This window comes from Mesoplodon densirostris, chromosome 14, assembly GCF_025265405.1.
Source record: "Mesoplodon densirostris isolate mMesDen1 chromosome 14, mMesDen1 primary haplotype, whole genome shotgun sequence".
NCBI lineage: Eukaryota > Metazoa > Chordata > Mammalia > Artiodactyla > Ziphiidae > Mesoplodon > Mesoplodon densirostris.
In genome coordinates, this window is record NC_082674.1 from 7,337,001 (window position 1) to 7,360,103 (window position 23,103).

The following is a 23,103-nucleotide window of genomic DNA, read 5'->3' on the forward strand; positions in this document are numbered from 1 at the left end:
GTAAAGGACGTGACAGGCCCAGGGGAGGCAATATGTCTGTTGACAGCTGTTGCCAAGGTAACGTCAGGCCAGGCTGCAAACAGGTAGAAAGAGCTGGCTCTTTTTGGAAAGCGCCAGGAAGCTGATTAAATTTTCTTAGAATTACAGGTGGGGGCCGAGAAGCCTATTCTTCTTGAGCAACTCGTGGCTCAAAGCTGGACTGGAAACAAAGAGACGTGGCGCTCGTACCTGTGCTGCCGTGAATTTCCCAGGGTTACCCAGGGAAATCACTTCTCTGTTTCCCCACCTGCAACGTGAAGGGTTAAATCCGTGGAGAAGCTCCGGGGTTTCAGGGCGCCCCTCAGGAGACACCCTGGGCAGGAGCCCACTCTCATCGTTTTTTTCCCCCAGAATATAGAAATGGATTTATTTTTCACACGTCTCCATCTCGGCATGTCCAAGTTCAATTACAGGTTAAGTAATAGTGGACCTTTTGTTTCAATCAAAATGCAATACTTATCCCATCTAACTCTAGAGGGTCCAATGAAGTGGAAATAATGTATTCGTAATGATTATATCAAAATCATCCATCTTTGAAGAACACTGTCTTAGGAAACACAATTTTATTAAACTCCAATAAGAGCAGGTGCGGTATTCAATTAAATAACAGCAACTAAACTAAAAACTATTGATCAAAATTGCTTTTAGGAGAGGAAACGGGTAAAGGTCTCTGGGCCCGCGGGGCTGCTGCTGCGAATGTGGCATCACCCCCACAAGTGAGCCGGGTCCCTCAGTCCTGGAGCCTCAGCGGCCTCCTGCCCTGGGGACCTGCTGACCCACGGTCCCGGGCCTCTGCCTCCACGACTGGTGTCCGCGTCCCCCCCGCTTCTCACTAGCTGGGCTTCCCCCCAGTGGGAAGAGCTGGCGCCCACTCTTCTCCAGCTTCCTTCTCAGAAGAGGTGAGATGTTTCTGCTGGAGGGAAGGAGCTTGTTCTTTCTGGTCGCCTCTCCCGTCTCCTCCTGCAGGAGGTCACTCCAGTGACCGTGAGGCTGATATTTCCACGTACGTTGGGGAGCTTCTTCTCTACCTCCGCGCGGTAAATCCCCCCCCCCCGCGACCTTTCTGCGAAGTTCCAGCACTTGCTCTTGGTGCGGTGCAGGCAGGATGTGAGGTCTCAGTAGCAGCTCCGGCAGCTCACCGCCCAGCTGTGGGATTTCAGGCTGCAGACGTGCTCACTCACGTTGGAGGCTTCTCATCTGAACTGCAAGTGCTTTGTTCATCTGCTTTTCTTCACAGACCGTCTCCTATGTTCCTTGTTTTCCTCCTTCAAGCCTTTGGAAGCAGGGGAGCGTCGTGGGCCCTCTGTGTGGAGGACAAAGTCATCACATCTCCTGACTTAAAGCCTCCTTCTGCAGCTGGATGCCCTCCTGCCCACCAGCGACACAGGGTCCTCTCTCCTCCCTCCCTCCCTCCGTCCCCGAAGGGCCCTCCCTGTTCACGCTGCGCCTCCCGCCGCTGGGCAGAGGCAGAGGACCGCAAGGCCTCAGCCAAGGGGTTCACTCGTGACCCGCTTTTCACTCAGAAGAAATGCATCCAGACGGGCAGTGTGCCAACATCTCACGGACGGAGCCAACGTGTCCCATCCAGTCCAAGCGTGCCTGACGGGGCTCCTGGGGGCTGGCCCATGGCCAGGCTCCTTCCCCCATGGGCCTGTGTCTTGAGCTCACAGCCCCACGGTTGCCCAGTCATCTCAGAACTGTGCCTCTGTGGGCGGCTCTGCCAGGCAGCAGGTCCTTCCTGGCACTGAATGGGCCACCCTTAGTGCTTTAGACAGCATCCCGCTCTCCTGGTCCCTATCTGGCAGGCTCAGGCCCAGCATCCCCTCGTCCATCACCCAGACCTGCCATAAGCCACTGTCCACAGAGCCTTGACCTGTGGCTGGAGGTCCCGGTGGGCACTGCAGGCCATGATTCCCCGAGTGGATGGGGTGTTCACGGGTCAGACCAGCCCTGGAGGGCGAGGACAAGGGGGCCAACTGCCTGATGGAGAGCAGGGGCAGTGGCGGGGATGACGGCCAGGGCCGCCTCTGTCCCTCGTGCCCTGCATGTTGCCCCCTCCCTGCTCCTGCAGGGGCGGTGCAGGCCCAGCCCTTCATGGGCCGCAGTACGTGGACAGTTTTTTTTTTTTTTTTTTGCGGTATGCAGGCCTCTCACTGTTGTGGCCTCCCCCGTTGTGGAGCACAGGCTCCGGACGCACAGGCTCCGGACGCGTAGGCTCAGCGGCCATGGCTCAAGGGCCCAGCCGCTCCGCGGCATATGGGATCCTCCCAGACCGGGGCACGAACCCGTATCCCCTGCATCGGCAGGCGGACTCTCAACCACTTGCGCCACCAGGGAGGCCCACGTGGACAGTTTTATATCAGGCTTCTGCTGAGAATTTCATGTGAATGAATGTTGCCCCAGCTATAAAAATCAGTCACCACTGAACGGTACACTTACACATGGTTAAAATGGTAAATCACGATTATATTTGACTACAATACAAATAATTTTCGGATCAAAGGCTTGATCAGATCATCTCTGAGGCCCTTTTGGGCACCAGATTCTGTCCACTGTCATCTGAGATGTGACCGACATGCTACAGTGAGAAGACGGACTTCACGCAGGGGTGGTCGGTGTGGCTCAGGGAGACGCGCTCACCAGGGAGAAGCACAAAGAAGGTCTGAGGTTTTTGCATGAGGAACAGGAGCCCCGAGGCTCTTGGGAACCGGGCACACCTGGGCAGGACCATGTGCCTCCACCGGCCTCAGAACTGGGAGAGCCCAGAGGAGGTGACCCGTGCATCCAGGGGCCAGGAGGCCCACCTGGCATCTGGCTCACCCCTAGGAAAAGGTGGGGTCACGTGCCCTTGGCTTCAGGAGGAGGGCAAAGCTTATGCTGCCTCCCCAGCCCCGCCCGACACTTGAACCTTGGCTCTGATACACAAGCTGAGGAAGGGAGGGTCTGTCCCAAGAGGGGAAATCCTGCCCCACCCTGACACCCCCTGGATGGCTCTGTTGTCTCCAGAGGGGAGAAGAGGGGACCAGTGGGAAACAGGGGGTTTTCCCAGGGGCTTCTGTGCTGGGTCCTGCTTCTTCCTCAAAAATAAGCCACCAGATCAACATAGCTGCAGCCAGGCCCCTAATGACCTCCAGGCCGGGGCTGGCAGAGCCTCCCTGTCAACAGTAGCTGTTAGCCGCTGCGTCAAAAGACAGGGTACTCCCAGTTCACCCCTGCAACAGCCCTGAGGGGCAACCATTTATCATCATTTTACAAAAGAAGTGGCATAGGCACAGAGAGGGTTATCTAGCAGCCCAAGGTTACACAGCTGGGGAGTGCCCGAGCCAGGACTCAAACTCTGAAAGTCTGTCAAATCTGCTGCCCCAGATGTTGCCTTTTCCTCCCTCAGAGCCAGGAAGGCAGTGAGCGCTTGATAGTTTTACGTGGGCAAGTCACCTCTCAGCCTCATTCTCCTCACCTGAAAACTCAGGTAAGAGGCCCAAGAGAGGGAGGGGGGAGCTGCCAATCCTTGTGAGTCTAGACCCCGAGCTGGTGCAGCGTCCCTTCTGCTGTACCCTGCTGGTCAGAGCAGTCACAGGCCAGGCCAGGCTCAAGATGAGGAGAAACAGATCCCGTCTCTCAAGGTAGGTATAACTGTCTCCATTTTACAGATTAATCGATGGAGGGTCAGAGAGGTCAAGCACCCAGGGTCACAGAACCTGTGACATGGAACCAAGATCCACACCCAGGACTGTAGCCTGGTCTGTCTGATCTAAAGTCTGGACTCTTCTGCTGGCCTCAGTGTGTGCTGGGGCAGAGCTGATGGGTCAGGGCTGACGGCAACTTCACCACCTGACCCGGCGGTTCCCCGCCCGAGCTGCAGCCTCACCTGGGTGACTTTAAGATTACGGATTCCCTGGCCCTGCTCCCAGGCTTCGGCTTTAATTGGTCTGAGGTGGAGCCTGGACGCTGGGAACTTTTTAAGCGCCCAGGTGGTTTTCATGGAAGCCAAGGGCTGGGGACACTGTTTCAACCAAACAGGTTCCCTCCCTGCCTGTAGCCTGTGTGTGAGACCTTCCCCTGGACCTTCCTTCCCTGACCCTGAGCATCTCATGCCAGTCCTGCCCCTGGCCCTCCCTCCAACGCCCCCTCCAAGTCAGAGGGACTGTCACCAGGTCAGCAGGTTTCCCGGATGGAGGACAGATGTCCCGTCCCTATGCAGTTAGGGGCTGGAACGAGCGGCCCCCAGCAGAGCAAGTCTAGGCCCAGCTCTGCTGGCGGGTGGGGGATTTAAATCCCAGCTCAGTCACTTACTAGTTGAGGCATCTTTGATGTACAGAATGTGATCTCTATGTCACAGAGGGTTTTCAAGGCTCTGAAGAGGGAATAACTGTAAAAAGGCTTTGTAAAGAAGTGCAAGGCTTTTACACAGAAAACTACAAAATGCCATTTGAAGAAATTAAAGCCCTAAATAATGGAAAGATATCCCTTGTTTGTGGATTAGAAGATTTAACATCATTAAGGTTTAAAATTGTCAATATTGCTAATAACATGTAAATTGACCTATAGATTCAGTGCAACATTAGGCTTAAAAACACTCTCACAGCCAGGGAATCAGAAGGCTGCTGGACATCCAATATAAGATGCACATGTTTTTTGTTGTTGGTGGTGGGAATGTAAGTTGGTGCAGCCATTATGGAAAACAGTATGGAGGTTCCTCAAGAAAACTAAAAATAGAGTTGCCATATGGTCCAGCAATCCCACTCCTGGGCATGTATCCGGAGAAAACTATAATTCAGAAAGATACGTGCGGGGCTTCCCTGGTGGCGCAATGGTTAAGGATCTGCCTGCCAATGCAGGGGACATGGATGGGTTTGATCCCAGGTCCAGGAAGATCCCACATGCCGCGGAGCAACTAAGCCTGTGCACCACAACTACTGAGCCTGCGCTCTAGAGCCCAAGAGCCACAACTACTGAAGTCCGCACACCTACAGCCTGTGCTCCGCAACAAGAGAAGCCACCACAATGAGAAGCCCTCGCACCGCAACAAAGAGTAGCCCCTGCTTGCCGCAACTAAAGAAAGCCCACGCGCAGCAACAGACCCAATGCAGCCAATAAATAAATAAATAAATAAGTAAAATCTATTAAAAAAAAAAAAAGATACATGCACCCAATGTTCATAGCAGCACTATTTGCAGTAGCCAAGACATGGAAGCCACCGAAATGTCCATCAAGAGATGAATGGGTAAAGAAGATGTGGCACATATATACAATGGAATATTACTCAGCCATAAAAAAAGAATGAAATAATGCCATTTGCAGCAATATGGATGGATTTAGAGATTATCATACTAAGTGAAGTATGTCAGAAAAAGACAAATACCATACGATATCACTTATATGTGAAATTTAAAATATGACACAAATGAATGTATTTACGAAACAGAAACAGACTTACACAGAAAACAAACTTACGGTTACCCGAGAGGAAAGGGAGTGGGGGAGGGATAAATTAGGAGTTTGGGATTAGCAAATACAAACTGCTATATATAAAATAGATAAACAACATGGTCCTACTGTATAGCACAGGGAACTATATTCAGTATCCTGTAATAAACCATAATGGAAAAGAATATGAAAATATATATATATATATCAGTTATATACATATAACTGAATCAGTTTGCTGTACACCAGAAACACAACATTGTAAATCAATTATTCTTCAATAAAAAAATTTTTTAAATGCATATTTTGTTGACATTTTAACATCCCTGAAATTAGAGTGTATCTTATAGAGGGTATCACAGTTTCACTGTCACAGAGCCTCTCCAGCTGGGCCCCCCCCCCCCGATGGGGTCAAGGAGACGCCCTCCCAGAGTCACCCTCCTCCAATTCCAGGAACTCCGAGGACTTGCTCCTGGGGTCTGTCCTCCTGGAGGCCACTGGAGGCAGCTGTTTGTGGGGGCAGCGGTGTGAGGATGGGCAGGCTGGGCCGATTGCACGCGTGTGCCTGCATGCATGTATCCTCGTGGTGCAGTGGGGGGGGAGCAGAAGGGGGCAGGCAAAACTGGCTCCCCCATACCATCACGTTTTGGTGTCTAACTCCAAGGAGGCCCAAAATTCTAAATTTGAACCTGGCCTTGCAGGCCCTCGTGAAGGCATATTTGTCAAGGTAAGAGGCTGGAACATACTTTAATAGTTTATGAGCTTGATTTATAGCTTTAAAATATTTAGCTATAGAGGATGTGGGCCTCCGATTGCCCCAGGGCTTGACGGTGTTAGGATGAGGTCTGCGAGGTCCTCTCCTCTGAAAACGCCAGCCCTGGAATCGGTACGGGTTGTCCCCTTTCCTGGAACGCCCTCTGCCTGGCCAACTCCACTCTTCCCCTCAAGTCTCAGCTCGGATTCCTGACGCCCCCTGGGCAGACTTGGGCTCACAGGGGCCTGTGTGCCTCTGTCCCTCTCAGCACTCGCTGGCCAGCGCTGCCTGGGCTGTGTGGAGGCCAGGAGGCTCTGAACTTGGCCAACATCCCTGGAATTTCTGGGCCCTGGCAGGGGTGCTGCCCAGGGAAGGCTCAGTGGGCACATGCATCACCCTGCAATTCGTTTGCCCCCTTAGCCCCGTTGCTTAAGACACTCTTGCTCCTCAAGGTGTAATGTGCATGTGAGTCACCTGGGCTCTGGCTAAAATGCAGATTCTGTAGGTAGACCTACAGAAAATTCTGTAGACCTACAGAAAATCCTGATTCTGTAGGTAAGGAGCGGGGCCTGAGAGTCTGCACTTCCAACCACTCCCACATGACGCCAATGCTGCTGGTTAGCATCAAACCACACTTTGAGTGGTGAGGCTTGAGAGCTTGCCCCCAGATAGACAAGTTCAATACATGTGTGGCTTGTAGCCAATGCTTTCATGCAAACTGGACGATGCAGCTCAGAAATAAGCCTGCAGCTGCCCACAGGGCCCGTGGGAGAATCCAGAGCAGCCCTCCCAGAGGAGAGCAGTTCCGGGCCTCGGGGAATCACACGAGGGCGCTTGGAATCAGGGCACAGTCTCTGCAGCACCCAGGCCTGTGCCCAGCTCTTGGTTCCAGGCTCAGCAGAGCCAGTGTCCTCGGGCGGGACACCTCTTTTGGGGTCTCTGCCCCATGGGCACTGTCTGGCATCAGAGCGAGAGAGGGGACACTTTTATTAGTTATTTTTAAAACTTCTGGCCGCACCGCGCAGCATGTGGGATCTTAGTTCCCTGACCAGGGATCGAACCCGCGCCCCCTGCATTGGAAGGTGGGGTCTTAACCACTGGACTGCCAGGGAAGTCCCGAGAGGGGACACTTTTAAAAGAAAGGACTGGTGTAAACAGCACTTACCACGTGCCACATACTGTTCCATGTGCTTTTCCTGTGCCAGTGTCTTTAACCCCCATGGCCACCCTCAGAGGTGGGCACTTGCCTTATTACCATCTTACGGATGGGGAAACTGAAGTTCGGAGAGAGGGATTGCCCAAGGTCACATGGTGCCGTGAGGCCCCAGACAGTCTGGCTCCGAAGCCCAGGTACTTAACTAACTGGCCCCGAGGCCTGTCTAGTGTGAGGCTGGGCTCAGACAGGGAGAAGGACTGGGATCCTCTCCACCCCTCACGCCACAGCCCCAAGGCTCCTCTGCAGACACAGTCACAAACCTCTTCCAGGCGTCCCTTCTGGCTCTGGGGCTCTGGCCGCAGACAGACCAGTACTGGAGAGTACCCCTGGGGCCCTCCCACCCCTCCTGGGCAGCCTAGGGCCTCCGGAGTGGAGGCTGGCAAAATCTTCCCGGACCTGGTGGTGCCTCCTGCTGGGAAAGGCTCCTACTCCCAGATTTGAGGCTGTCCTGTTTAAAACCAGCCCTATTTTGTAACACCCCAAACTTCCCCAGTGTAAGTCCCTTCCTCGTTTTATTATCATGGCCTGTTTTCTCCTCTGTCTTCCACCTTAATCCATGCGCTCTCAGAACTGGGGCCATTTTCCTTTTTCTCTGACTACCAGCTCTGCACCTGGTGCACAGTAGGTGCTGAACGGATTTGCATCCTACAGTGGTGATGCACTTGCAGATCTTGCCACCAGAGGGCAGGCGCACACAGCAGCGGGAACACAGGCCTAGCCACCAGGAGAAGGTGGGGCTGTGTGGGTCCCTGAGCGCCCAGCGACTGGACCTCTGGACAGGATAAGGCCAGGCGAGCCGGCTTGGGGCTTAGGACATCTCTGCACTTCCCCTGCTAATTCCAGCCTCAGCTCCAGAGCCCCCCTTTTCTCTTCCTTCCCTTCCTCTTTCCCCTCCTTCTTTCCTCTCCTCCCTCCCCTTCCAGGTTCCTGGGTCAACCTTGACTCTGAGTGACTCTGGGCCAGGCACTTTTTTCCCTCTAAGTCTTGGTTTCCTCATCCCAGCTTTTGCACGTTTCTCCTACCTAGGGACTTGGGATCCTCGGTGTAAGGCTACACTTCCCTTAGCCTGGCCCTTCCCTGCTCTCGGGGCAGAGGTCCAGGCTGTGCTGAGGCAGAATCGTGTCCCCATTGCTGTAAGTTGTGTCCTCATCAGGCCTCCTGCTCCATCCCTGGTGGACGATATCTCAAGGTCTGAGTCTGTGGTGCTGCCTGGGGCTGGCTGAAGTGGCTGGACTGTCAGGACCACTGCTTTTCTAGCCGAGGAGCTGCCGCAGCCACATCTGTGCTAGGATGCTCGCCGGACATCAGCTGGGCCAGACGAGCAGGCGGGGATGGATGGATGGATGGATGGATGGATGGATGGATGAGAGAAATTCAGAGCATTTGTAGCAAAGGGATTTTCATACCCACTGCCAGCAGAACCCTAAAGCCTTCTTAAGCCTCTTGGAGCCTGGCTCCAAATGAAGTCAGTTGAGAGCCTGTCCCCCTTTTAAAGCTCCCTGTCCTTTTGGGATTTCCCACTGGTGGTGGCCCTAGGGGACCAATGGCCCTGGTCTAGGCTGTCCTGGGGCTGGGGCCGGGTAGGGGGTAAGGATTCTACTAACTGTGAGGGTTTACTCCTTCGTCCTGGGCTGGCTGAAGCACCAGTCAGCCAGCTTCAAAGGAAGTCACTGGCCAGAGGGTCAGCCAGGGGGGACCCCGAGATGCTCCAGTCCAAATCCCAGGGAACTGAGGGCTCTGTGACAACCCACAGCCAGACTTCCAAGCTCCGGCCCTTCCCTTACACCAGGCTTCCTCCAGAGAAAGGGTTTCTGGGCGGGCCCGGAAACGAGATGTGTCATCACAGTGGGATCTCGGTCCCCAGCTGAGCTCACGCTTTCTTAAGTCTCTCCTGACACTGGGGCCACTTGTCGGGGCTTGCCTGTTGCTGACCCAGATTTCCAGGCCACTCTGTCAACACCTCCAGGGCAGGGCAAAGCACAGCTTCTCAGAGGCCCAAACAGAATCCATGACCAATATCGCAGAAACTTGACCAGCCGTGGGAGGACACCTGCCTATCCACCCGTGGGCTTCCTGGTGCCCCTCCCCGCAAGGCTGTCCTCAGGGCAGGGCGTGAAGAACCGTGTTAGGTAGGGGGTAAGGGGTAGGAGTCACGCAATGGATGTGCCTGGAAGGAGGGGCTCTGCGTGTGTCCGGGGCCGGTTTCTTCTTTCTGACTCTTGCACAGTCCCTGCTGCCCTGGGGATCGCTCAGAGCCTCCCAACCTCTGCTGCAAGCCCCGCCCCCAACCTTGGCCCACCCAGTTCTCTCAGGATGGTTGATGTTGTTGCCACACAGCCTAGAAAATTCTGCCCCTGGCTTGGCTCCAGTTACTGAGCCAAAATGAGGCATGAGTCACGGGGCTGTGTCAGAGGAGCTGCACGCCCTGGAGCTGCCGGAGGCTGGCGGGAACCGCAGACCTCAGACCTGCAGAGCCGCAGGCCTGGCTCCTCTTTGGGGCTGCCTGCCTTTCCCTCCCTGCTGCCCGCCCTCCCCAGCCGGGGGCCATGACATCATCCAGCTTCTCTGGGTCCTTCTCTCACCAGCCTGCAGTAGTTCAAAGAGCCCCACGTGATTTGGGCCCCAGACAGCGCATGGCTGTCCCCACTTATTAGAGGTTTGTCAGGATGAGCCAGAATATGCAAATCGTATTCCTTTTAGATTTTTCTTAGGTTACAAACACCCGATTAAACGTCTTCTTTGTAAAGAATTCCTAGGCTCCCAAGCAGACCCAGGGGACCCCAGTTTGAGGAACTCTCGGAGAGCAGAAGTGTGAAGGTCAGGAACCAGCCCAGTGTCTGGTTTGTCCAGTTGTCCAAGTACCGCCTTTCTCGGAGCCTTATTTCCTAGCTGAAGGCTCCTGTAGCTTGGATATCCTTCTCTCCGTGATTCCTCAAAGACATCCCAGTCCCTGTGGCTGTTCAGACAACAGGCTTCAAGCTTGTGGCTGCACCCAGAGGTGGCAAGCTGGCCGCCAGCCGAGGCCCCTCCAGGCAGAGGCGGGAACGCACCCAGGGCCAGGGGGCGGCAGTCTCTACCCCACCTCCGCTTCAAGGTCATCTCTCACTCCCCAAGGCCATCTGCATGTTGGTAGCTCGCTGTTCAGAAGAGTTTGGCCCAGGCCTCCCATCAGTGACCGCATGGGGGTCCGGGCCGCACGGGATGCTGACCTTGCCGGGAGGCCTAGCCTGGGCGGGGGGGTGGAAGGTCCGTGTACTCAGGAGGGATGCCCACGGGTTCCTCTCGGGCCCTGCAGGGAAGTCCCAACAGATAATGATCCTGAGCAGGGCCCTGTGGGGCTCCTGGGCATGAAGTCTGTGTCCCCCATTTCTTTGATTACAGGAAACAGGCTTCATTCAGCCTCCATAACCTTCCCTGAGTTCCAAGAGGCAGATTCAAGCAGTTGTTAATTAGGGGAGGGAGGGAATGCAAGACAAGGGAGAAACAAAGTCAAGAGAAACAATAGTGCAGCCTTGGGGCAAAGGGCTGGTGCCCCATCAATGGGTACACACAACGATATCTCTGAGCTGTTTTGCAGATGCTGAAACCCCCTCCAGGTGGGAGAAGTTAACGATTAATGAAGGTATGCTGCCCACAAGCATGTAGACCCCAGACCAGTTGGAACCAGAAGGTTGATGATGCCGACTCCCACTTACCTCCCACCAACCAATCAGAAAATGTCCGTGAGCTGATCACGCCCTCTTTGAACTATTGCTATAAAACTCCTCACTACCCTCTGGAAGGGTTGGGGGCACAGTCTTCTGAGGCGCTTAGGCTGCAGTGTTCCCTCTTTGCCTGGCAGAGTAAAGTTACACTTTCTCTTTCCTCCTAGATTCTGTCTTCGTATTTCTATTCGGCACAAGTGTACAGAAGCCGAGATTTCGGCAAAAATAGCCTGGCGCGTTCCCCCGGCCAGCCCTCCTGGGACTATGGCCCCAGCTCCCTCCCCGATGCTGGGAGGCTGTTGCCTCAGTTTCGTAGGAGGACGTGAGGACGAGGGGACGCAGGGGCTGTAGAAACTGCTCCACACACACTACCCGTGCAGACATTCGGGCTGTAAGGTGTTTACAGCTCACCTGGCCCAAATGCTCCCCATGAAAGAGGGCTGGCCCAGGGCTCCCCGGTGGAGTCAGGGGCACCTGGGCCTCCAGGCTCCCGGCCAGACCTCTGAGCTTCAGAGTCCACATCTGCGAACCTTCTCTGAGAATTAGGCCGGGACATCAATGCACACAGATCACAGCAGAGGTGTGAAAGCCACTTAAAAGAGGCAGGGCTGGACAGGCTTGCTCTCTGCCCCCTTCCCTCTTCCCTGCCGCCCCCCCTGTGCACGCAGGAGTGACTCCTCCACGTGGGACACGGTCTGGAGGGCCCACCTCGGAGGGCCCTGTCCTCGGCTCCCCACTGTCTCCTGCCGCCCCCTTGCGGGCTGAGGGGTCAGGCTCTTGGCTCAACTATACCAGCCAGCTGCTCCCTGCTGCGATTCGAATTCTGACGACAGAGACACAGCACCTGGGCATGGTGAGCCAGTCCTCTCAAGAGGCTAAGGGGCAGCTGCTTGGCCCAACTGTGTGGGCTCTAAATCAGTTCTTTTAATTCCTGCTCTGAAGCCTCTAGAACTGCCATGGCTGTTGGCCATGCCCAGACCTGGTTTTCCACCCTCCTTTGAATTCAGTCTCTGTTATGGTTTGAATTGTGTTTCCTTAAAATTCATATGTTGGCGTCCTAATCCCCAGGACCTCGGAAAACAACCTTAGTTAGAAATGGGGTCCTGGCAGATGTAATTAGTTAAGATGAGGTCATATTGGAACAGGGTGAGCTCCTAATCCAATACGGTTGGTGTTCTTATAAAAAGGGTAAATTTGGATACAGGCCTGCATATAGTGAGAACACCATGTGAGCAAGAAGGTGGCATCTACCAGCCAAGGAGAAAGGCCTGGAACATGTCCTTCCTCACACCTCTCACAGGGAACCAACCCTCCTGACACCTTGATCTCAGACTTCTGGCCTCCAGAACTTAAAATGCAAGAAGAAGGAATTCTCCTCAAGACTTCAACAAGCGACTTCCCTGGTGGTGCAGTGGTTAAGAATCCGCCTGCCAATGCAGGGGACATGGGTTCGAGCCTTGGTCTGGAAAGATCCCACATGCCACAGAGCAAGCCTGTGTGCCACAACTACTGAGCCTGTGCTCTAGAGCCCAAGAGCCACAACTACTGAGCCCATGCTCCACAACTACTGAAGCCCGCGTGCCTAGAGCCCCTGCTCCACAACAAGAGAAGCCACCGCAATGAGAAGCCCACGCACCGCAACAAAGAGTAGCCCCCCTTCGCCGCAACTAGAGAAAAGCCCGCGTGCAGCAACGAAGACCCAACACAGCCAAAATAAATAAAAAGTTGGTCCGTATGACATTCATTATTGATAAATCGATGTCTTATCCATCAGTCACGTGAGCTCGGTCAATGTGAGCCCTTCCCCCAGAGATGGATCCATCTTGCCGAGTTGGCAAATCCGGTTCCAAGCCTGCAAGGCTGACATCCAGAGGCCTGGTGGGTAAATATGTCCCTTAGGGTTCGGAGGCCTGGGCTCTGCAGCAACATTTCTGGGAGGGCGGGGCCTGCTGGGCACTGCCCCGCCCTGACCCGCCTGCGATGGCGTTGGCTGAACGCTCCTTCACCACAGGCTGCCTCTCCCCGCGTGGCGCCCTCAGAGATGAGGATAAAGGCCCTCTGACTCAGTCAGCCCTCCTCTGAGAGCCTCCCCCGAGTCCCCGTCTCTGGGCTCCTCCAGGAATGTGTTTTTTATCCACTTGCCACTGGGCGGCTTCCTCCAGAGTGACACTCTCGCCAGCCCTTGGAGAGTCTATCTCGTTTTCTCTCCATTCTGTGACTCTGGGCCCACTGGCCTCTCCACCCTAACCCAGGGCCCTTGCCTAGCCTCCCCCCCAGGCCACGGTGCTGTGGCCCATCCTGACTGGGGGCCATGGACAGACAGCTTCTGGTCCAAAGTGGAGCCCATCCTCAGCCCAGACCACAAGGGGAGGCGCCACTTGCCCGGCCCTGGTGTCTGGACACTGCCTGCCATGCCCACCAGCCTCACCAGCCCATCTCTCCGGTCTTCTCTGATGCCCTGCCTTCCGCTCCGGGGCCCTTGGAGCTCTGCTGCTTACCATCTACCTCCGGGCCTCCTCACCTACGGTGACTCCAGACCCTACAGCCCGAGGCCTGGCCTCTGAGGCCAGCCCTGCCTGGTCACCCTGCTGTAGTCAAAGCCCCAGCTTACATGTGCCCTGCCCTGGCCAGCCTGCACAGCCACTTTGCAAGCGGGCCTGGCAGTCCCCTGGAGCCTCCGCCCTCCACCCTGACTTCTTACTCAAGCCCTGTCTCTGCTTGAGTCAGAACCTTGGATCCAAGCCCCAACACCAGTCTTGCCTCTGACCCCGGGGCTGGCATCTGTCCCAGGCAAGCTGATGGGTGAATAGTTAGAGCCTGGTTCCCGGTGCAACCGCAGATTGGCCCGTGTGTTTATCACCTGTGGTTCCCCAAGCCCCATAGAGTGAGAGGGGCTCAAAGACAAAGGGGCAACAGCAGTGAGAGTTCACGGACTGCCTGGAGGCGCATGGAGCCAAGGTAACGGAGGTAGCAGAGCTGAAGTTACACGTAAGGGCCTGCAGAGAGGGTCAGCGGCGGTCAGGGTCAAGTTTGCCTTGCAGAATCGCAGACCCTTGAAGCTCTTGAAGTCGACGGAACCACAGGAGGCCTGGCATTGGTAAGAGGGGAGTGATGGAAAGTCTTTACTCAGAGACCTGGACGCACAGTGGGTATCGCTCTCCATGCAGCCAGGAGACCATCCTCTCCCATCCCCGGGGGCCGCAGACAGAGTGTCTGGAGGATCTGAGCCTGAGACGCCCAGCACTGGAGACGGGCTGGGAGGGAAAGAGGATGAAGGCAGAGTGGAAGCAAGTCGACGGACACCCACGGAGCAGTCCACGCAGCCCTTGGGCCTCCCTCGCCTCCGCTCCCTGTGCTGGACACTGGCTCCACCCAGACACCCGGGTCCCTGGGACTCCTTCTGGGCACCCCTCTTGGGCGTCAGCTGCCGATGCTCCCTGTGGCTTCACCTGCAGCTCTCCTGGGAGCACCGACCTCGGGCTCTTGAAGCCACTTGGCCAGCACTTGCTCAGTCCCCTGGGGTGGCCCTCGGCCAGTGACTGATTGGTGGCTGTTCCAACAGAGTTTCCTATCTAGAAGCTTCCCTTCGAGCCCTCCGAGCTGGACGTAGCACGGCCCTGTCACTGTGGCTTGGATCTCGAGGGGCTGGAGTGGCCGCCTGCTCCCTCCTGGCTCAGGAGCTGTGGCCGCCGAGGCCATTGTCCCTGACCCCGCGTCCTTATCTCTATACACACGTCACCTTCTCTTCTCAGAGGTTCGCGCTCTCTTTAAAACTTGGGTTGCTTCTGACGGCAGCTAGGAGCCCAGCAACAGGATGATGGGCACCAGCCCTGCTCCAGCGCCGTGGCCCTTCCCCACCCCTTTCGGTGCTGCAGCTCTTCTTTCTATGGCTTCTCTTCTCCACGAGACCGTCTCTTTGCTCTCCCCCCGTGCGTGCAGCTTGGTGCCGCCTCCTGTAAAGCCCCAGTGGACGCCCTGCTCCATGCCCTTCACCCCAGCCTGGCTCCCCCGCGAGAGGCTCACAGAGCCCGGGGGCCACCGTGCTTGCGCACGCAGCTGTTCTAGGAGGAGCTGCTGAGCGGATGGGCCCACAGACGTTTGAAGACACATTTGGGGTCTCAGTTTCCCTGCTCCTCTGGGAGCCTTTGACCCCAGTGCCCCCCAGGCTCCGGGATTGCCCAGACTGGCCCGAGGTACACTCACCTTACCCAGAGGGCACGCCTCCTCACCACCACCCTCCACCCCAGGGGCCCGCTGCCCCCGAGACTCTGTCGACCCCTCTCCCTCCCTCATTCACAAAGGCTGGCACAGCCCCCATCGGGGTTTTTGGTGGAAGGACAGGCCTGCTGAGCGGCAAGCCTGAGGGACAGGTAGGACCGTATCGGGGGGGCGGGAGGACCCACATCCGTCCCCGGCCGGGCGCCCGACGGCTGCCCCCTGCCGCACCCCACGTGCACCTGGTGTGGACAAAACCTCTTCCCTTGGTTCAGCCCAGCGTCTGGTATAAGAGCAGATACAAATAATCATGTTTGCAAAGGATGTTCCTAATCATGCAGCGAAAACGAGTGGGTGCAACTGAAAAGCTTTGGGGTCAGGACCAGATCCTCCCCACACCAATGGGTGGTCTCGGTCAGATCAATAACTTCTCTGCCGCCATCACATCCTCAACTGGGAAATGAGAAGGCCTGTCTGCAGGGTTGTTTGAAGATCGAACACAATCTCTATGTGCTAAGCGCTTGGGATCACCACCGTGCCGGGAGGGCCCTTGAAGGCGGCAGTGCGTAGTATTACTGCCGTATTCCTCTCGCCATAAAGAGTTGCTACCAGCCTGCAGGGGGCATCTTACTAGAATCTGTTCCCAGCAGATCAGCCTCGGCGCTGGTGTGCCAGGAGCGTCTCCGTTTCAGACACTTACAAATGCCCTCGTCATCACCGCACGTTAAAGACTTGAACGTCAATCCTTTACTTGTGGGGGGAACTTGGGCATCTCTTGGAGCCCCTCTGGGCCTCAGTTTCCTCCCCTGGAACCTCAGACTCACAACAGAGATGAGGACTCAGAGAGATCCTGGACCAGGGATGCCGTTCCCACCCAGGACCAGCCTGGACATCTACGCCCGGTTCTGTTTGCACCAGTGCTGGTGGCGGCGTGGGTTGCTTCTCCAAGGATGCTGACAAGGTAACTCCACACAGAGGAAAGGTGCTCAAGTGGAGAAGTGTCAGACACCCAGACAAGGCAGCTGGGAGATGTGGGCACTGTGGCCGGTCCGGTTTCTCTCACTGACATGCAGCACTGGCTGGTTCCGTGAGAAACGTCTGCACTGTGTCCCGAGATCCTCTCCCGGGCCAGGACCAAGGGGCCGGAACCGCCGAGACGCCACAGCGTATGGCAGGCAGTCCTGCTCCACCACTTCCTGGCTGGGAGACACCAGGCAAGTCACTTAACCTCTCTGGGGAGGGAAACAAGCAATCCCTGTAGAGAGGATTACAACAGTGTCTGCGGTGAGGCGGTGCGGCGCTCTGCGCCATGATACTCAGAGGTAGGAGCCGGCGTTCCCTCAGCCAACGGGGTGGCACCACTAAGAACCGAAAGCCTCCCAAGCAGACCTCAGACTCACCCTGCATGGGTGTCGCCTTAATTACCTCCTTCCTCTAGCAGATCCTCCTGAGAACCCTTGGGATCTGTGGGTGAAAACAAGGAGATGCTCACACAGCCCCAGACCAGGGCCACGGCCTCTGGGAGCAAACAGGGGAAGGGGGGCCCAGGACCAGGCTGCCCAATGCCTGGGCAGGGCAGGGGTGTCAGGGGTCCCAGCCTGGCGTCCGGGGCCGGCTTGGGCAGGTGCTCACGTCTGCAACGGGTGTCCTGGCTTCACCCACCCCTGGAGGTGAGGAGGTGGATTCAGGGCGGGGCCATGGATGCCAGGTGAGACCGAGCCGATGGGCAGCTCTGGGGCTGCCACCTGCCCACTTGCACGCACGTGCACATGCACATGCACACTCGGCCCGCCTGGCACACGGACGGGGCTGTTCTCCCAGCCCCCGAGGCTCCCCCTTGCTCCTTCCCCGGTACGAGGATGTCTCGTGTCGGGGGCCCCTGTGCTCCAGTGCACGAGCTCCTTGCGGGCAGAGGCGTGTGTCATCCAGTGATGCCCAGCAGAGGTCTGCTACGTGGAGGGAGGGTGGGCGACCGGGTGAACGGGCGGGGCTGGGTGAAGCCGGGTGGGCACGCACCTAACACGAGTACTCTCACTTAGAGCCGCTCACAGCAGCTGCTGGAAACAACTCTCTCCGTGCCAAGAGTCCACTAACTACCTTCTAAATAACCACTGAATAACCAGCAGAGCTGATGAAGAACACTGCCCCTTCTCACAGCAAACAATGAAGGGTGTTTCTAACACGAGTATTTGCGAGTGTAACATTTGAATGCGGTGGGGGTGGATTTTCTTTTCTATCTTAATGAAAAATTTATGGTTTTATGTAGCAAACTATGTTTATGTGCCAGAATTCATGGAACTGAACTTCACAACAGGTACAAAAATCCCTCCCTGCACATGTGGGCGTGTGGGGAAGGGCACACGCCTCTTCCTCCGCACCCTCCCCCCGCCACCCCCTCGTCACACGCTTACAGCAGAAGAGCCGATCTAGGAGCCAGAAGAACCAAAGTCCATTATGGTGTGATTTTAGCAGATCATGAACCTCTGGGAGCCTCAGTTTCCTCTTTGGTTAAATATATCTGCCTCTCTGGGTTTTTAAGGGAATTAAATGAATTTCTGCTGGTTGATACTTTTCCAGCTGGGATATAAATTCCCTTGAGGAAATTTAGAAATGTCCTGAAGGCTCGTGAAGCCATAGGATATATATGTTCCTCCTCACCAAAGTGTCAGAACTTTGAAAACATAATATTTCCTATGAAAAGAAACATGAATTTAAAATAGAGAATAATGTATGAAATGCAAGAATTTTTAAGATGAAACTTGAGACTCTAAAGAAATTTCAAACCTGGAACTCAGGGCTTCAGGCTCTGCCCCTGATCTCAGTTTCTTTTCGATTGTGGGTTGAGTTGTCCCCCTTTCCCCCAAAGATATCTTGTCCAAAACCCCTCGTACCTGCAAATGTAACCTTATTTGGAAGAGGGCCTTTGCAGGTGAGGCCATGGGGGTGGGCCCTAATCCAGTATGGCTGATGTCCTTCTAGGAAGAGGAGATGCCACGTGAAGATGGAGACACAGAGGGAGAGGTGACGGAGGCAGAGACTGAGGTGACACAGGGCAAGCCAAGGAGCACCAAGCGTCGGCCACACCAGAAGCTGGAAAAAGTCTCAGAGGAAGCACAGCCCTGGTACTCTCAATCTCGGACTTGTGGCCCCCAGAGCTCGGAGGGAATAAATTTCTGTTGTTTCAAGCCCTCTATTACAGCAGCTCTAGGAAACTGACACCCTCCCTGACTTAGAAAAGTGTGGGAAGCCCTGAGGCTGGCCAGAGGGAGCATGCAGACCTGGGAGCACACCAGGCCCTGCCCCATCGGCTGGGCAGCCACGGGCAAGTCACTGCACCACTCGGAGCCTCAGTCTCCATCTCAGGTGGGTCCAGCCCGTTCCTGGCAGATGTCGCCTGTGTCATGATTAATGCCCGCTGCTACTGTCCTGCTGTTACGTGTGGGTGACTGTACCAGCACTCTCCACATCCTGGCCACCGTCTGAGGGGAGCTGGGCCTCCAGGTGGCAGGCCCAATTAGGCCCAGGAGGAGGGACGCAGCTCAGGCCATGCCGAGGGGCGCCAGCCAGGGAGGCCACAGGGATCGCGCAGCCTGAGAGCTCGGAGAAGGTGCTGACCAGACTCACAGCTCCCTCCGCCCGCCTCGGACCCAAGGACTGAAGCCAGTGAGGGGCGAGAGACCAGACCCCAGGGAAGTCTCTTGTGCCCCCCGGCCCTGGGAGGCGGCCGTGAGATTCTACCCCAGCCGGACGTGCCTTCCGGCTCTCAAAGCGACCGACCTCGCACGGGTGCACGGGCAGGTTTCCTGGAGGAAGTGGGCTCAGACCAAGCCAGGAGGGGGCTGCGCTGCAGGACCTGCCCGCCCGTCTGCACCCTGTCATCACGGGAGCCCTCGGGGCAGCACAGGGCCCAGCACAGAGCGGGTGATGGTCAGTGTTTGTTGAGGTGAATCAAGCAGGAGGAAGGAAGGAAAGGCGATTTCCTTCCTGGCTAACCGGGGCCTCCCCTTTGCTCTGTGGAAAGTTCTGGGAACGGTCCAGCACATTTGGGGTTCAGGACAGAGGTATCTGAACTGCCTGCTAGAGCTCTGCCCTCATCTCCTCCTGGGACCAGGCGGCTGGCCGGAGAGGGCTGTATGGCTGGGCAGCATCCACAGGGAGGCCAGCCAAGTGTGGCTCTCCAGCTGCCCCGAGAATGTGTCCGGAGCCCCAGCCCTGCAGCCTGCCCGGCCCCGGGAACGTCTGGGCACCATGGCCAAGGCACCATGCAGAAGGTGGGGCTGCGTGGTGCCCGCTGGGTGCTCCTCCTCGGAGGCCCGGCCGGCTCAGCCCGCCCAGCTCCCCCCGAGGTCAACCCGCCCGGGGACTTGACGCCCGAGAGCCCTGCAGCCCAGCCAGTGTCCGCCCTCCACCCCACGGTCTCTCCTCTTCCCTGTGGACTCAGAAGGCTCTGCACAGGAAGGGAGTGCAGTCCCCTTTTCCAGAAAGCTCTGGAAACAGCCCCGGCTCAAGGCTCCTCTCTCCTGGAGCCAGCGCAGACCCACGCGCTCGTCCCGCCAGGCCTCAGCTCACGCAGCCCGTGGGCGCGCGGGGGCAGCTCCAGCTTCTCTAGCTCCCTTCCTGCGATGGAGTGGGTGCCCCGCTGCTCTGACTGGATGGGGCAGAGCTCTGGTCTCTTGGCTGGCACCTTGACCCTCAAGTCCTCCTGAGAGAAACTCAGGGAGTGCTTTCCCCCCAACTTCATTCACTGACTGTCTCTTAGAAGACTTGAGGGCAACCTTCTCGTCCATTTTACGCTGGTCTCAGAGCCCCCATGTCAGGAGTCACATCTGACCCACGTGTCCATCTGAGCACGTACCAGGTGCCTGGCACTGTGGCAGCCGATCTTGCACCTGCCTGCCATGCACCATCTCCCAGCTGGTGGGCGTGCCAGCAAGTAACTGATGCCCAACAGGGGCTTGAGGGTAGCAATGAGGGCACCCAGGACCACTGAGGGGAGATGTCCCCCAGACAGGGCAGGGAGTGAGCTCCTGGAAGGTGCCTGGCTGCCACTCAAGTTCACAAGCTGCCATTTTTAGCACCTATGAAGTGCCAAGAGTCTATGTCCGTATCTCCAACTCTCGGGAACGTCCATGGTGTAAATCATTACCCTCTTTACAAAGAGGAAATCTGAGGCCCCAAGAGATCAAGTGGTGTGCCTGTGACGGCAGGCTGCTCAACCCGGGCCCCTCTGCACGCCAAGCTCATCCTCAGCTCCTACACCGCACGGCACCCCAACAAGGCAGCATCCTGCTGCAGCCCCACTTGGCAGCCTCAGAGTTGGTGAGACCTTGGGGGCGGGGATGGAGGAACATAAGGACCCGTAGGAATGAGACCAATGGGGCCTTCCCCTTCCAAGCGCTAAAAGCAACTTCCCTGTCAGGAGGCCCGGGGCACCCCGGTGACCCATCTTAGCGGGGCTGGGGTGTCAGGACAGGCAGGCTGGGAGCATGCCGTCTTCCCACCCACGGTCTTGGGCCCTCAAGCTCTGGGATCCACAGCAATTCCCCCGGCCAGGGTCAGCTTTCAGTGCCATAAACGCTTGGGGCCACAAGGTGGCGCCTGCACCCCTCCCTCAGGGCCAAGGGCTCAGACAGCTTGAATTCAGCAAGGGCTAGGGCCGGGGACCAGAGACAGCTTCTGCCAGAGGGGCATCCTGGAGCCTTTCAGAATGCGGGGCCTCGGTGATGCCAGGGATGGGGAAAGGACCCCCAAGACGGAGGGAGGACCTGGAGGTTTGAAAGTGTGTTTGAGACAGTTCTCACCTTGGCTGCGCCTGAACCCAGATGTACGAGCAAGGCCCTGGTTTTACAACACAGTCCCCAGTTGTCATGAATACTCTGTCCTTGTCACTTTGCACATTCCAATGTTTTTGTTCACAGAAGACTCATAGGGTCTGTGGGCAAAGTCGGAGGGACAGGAACCTGGAGAGATGGGCCTTGAATGCCGGGGTAAGGGGTTTGTTTAGGACTCAGAAGGTGACAGGGAGCCTCTGGAAGGCTCTAGAACTCTGGCTGCATGTGAGGGGAGTAGGCAGGGTCACTAGGGAATAAGCCACATCCTGCACTGGGGACCTGGGCAAGGAAGTGGAGCAGACATGGACCGTTCCCAGAGTTGGTACCCCTTGTCCTGACACTTCTGCCCCGTGTCTGCGCCCTCAGCTCCACATCCTTCTCTAGATGCTCACACGAGGGCACGTCCTCCCACCTCAATGCCCTCTGCCACCCTTGGTCCCAGGCTCAGTCTTCCTATCAAAGCATGACCTTCCTATGTCCCATTCTTTCCAAGCTCTGCTAAGAGGGAGCTGATAAGCTCACGACCACCCTGTGCCTCTGGACCAGCAGGTATGTATACGCACATAATCCTTCTGTTTCAATGTCTCAGCCCAAAGGGGGGACCCGTAGTGAAATTTCAGGCAGAATGGCAGGCCCGTATTTGGAGATGACCAAATATGGAAGGTAGGAGCCTTCTGAAGTGCCTCAAATCATGAGAGAAATAGGTCCCCGTCATGACCAGTAAAATCAGCTCCCTTGGACCCTAGGACTCCTCTGATTCCCAAGGCCGTCTCCTGCTTAATTCACAGTGACAATACGTCAACCAGCTGGTCCACCGTTAGCGTCTGGCTCTGCCCCAGGCCCCCCTTACTGTAGCTAGAAGGTGGTTACAGTTTGAACTCGGAGCAAGGGACAATTTGTGGCCCAGCAAGATGAAGTAAGAGGAAGTCTTGGGACTTCCCCGGTGGTCCAGTGGTTACGACTCCACTCTCCCAATGCAGGGGGCCCGGGGTTCAATCCCTGGTCAGGGAACTAGTCCCACATGCATGCCACAACTAAAAGATCCCACATGCCACAACAAAGACCCCGCGGGCCGCAACTAAGACCCGGCGCAGCCAAATAAATAAGTTAAAAAAAATAAGAGGAAGTCTTATTTTAATTATTTGCCATAATAGATTCAGAAAGAGGGGTAGATTAGCTCAGTCCAGTATGATTGGCATTTGGCAAAAATCTAGTAAAGCAAGTGTTCTGATCGCTTAGGATCTAACAGGGATGCTATTACTGTTTAGCCATTAACACTTCAAATATGATCCAGGGCTTCCCTGGTGGCTCAGGGGTTGAAAGTCTGTCTGCCGATGCAGGGGACATGGGTTCATGCCCCGGTCCGGGAAGATCCCACATGCCGCAGAGTGGCTGGGCCCGTGAGCCATGGCCACTGAGCCTGTGCGTCCGGAGCCTGTGCTCCGCAACAGGAGAGGCCACAACAGTGAGAGGCCCGCATGCCGCAAAAAAAAAATAAAATAAAATCCAGATGCCGTTTTAAAAGTGGACAGACAAATCCACCAGAAACTAACACAACATTGTAAATCAACTATACTTCAATTAAAAAATGGATAAATCCAAGTTTAATAAATGGATAAATCCAAGGAAAGTTTTTTAAAAAAAGAAAGCAAAGAAACTTTTACATGGCAAAATGCACTATAAGCAAAGTCAAAATGACATACTGAAGGAAAGTACTTGTAATATATATATCAAAGATAAAACACTAATATGATTAATATTTAAAGAACTCTTTAAAATGTGAGGGAAAAGACCAAAGTCCTAACAGAAAACTGGGCAAAAAACATGAATATACAATTCACAAAAAATGAAATAAACGGCCCTTAAACATAGTAAAAAAATGTTCAACTTCACTCATCATAAGAGAAATACAAATTG

The 23,103-nt window shown here is 55.8% G+C and overlaps 1 long non-coding RNA gene across 1 annotated transcript in view; it reads right to left on the minus strand.

Moving 5' to 3' along the window:
- Positions 1-676: 676 nt before the first annotated feature.
- Positions 677-23,103, minus strand: part of LOC132501523 (uncharacterized) — a 53,716-nt gene continuing 31,289 nt past the window's right edge. Inside the window, exon 3 of the long non-coding RNA XR_009534256.1 lies at positions 677-1,342. This is a non-coding gene — a long non-coding RNA (uncharacterized LOC132501523). The remainder of the gene's footprint in view (positions 1,343-23,103) is intronic.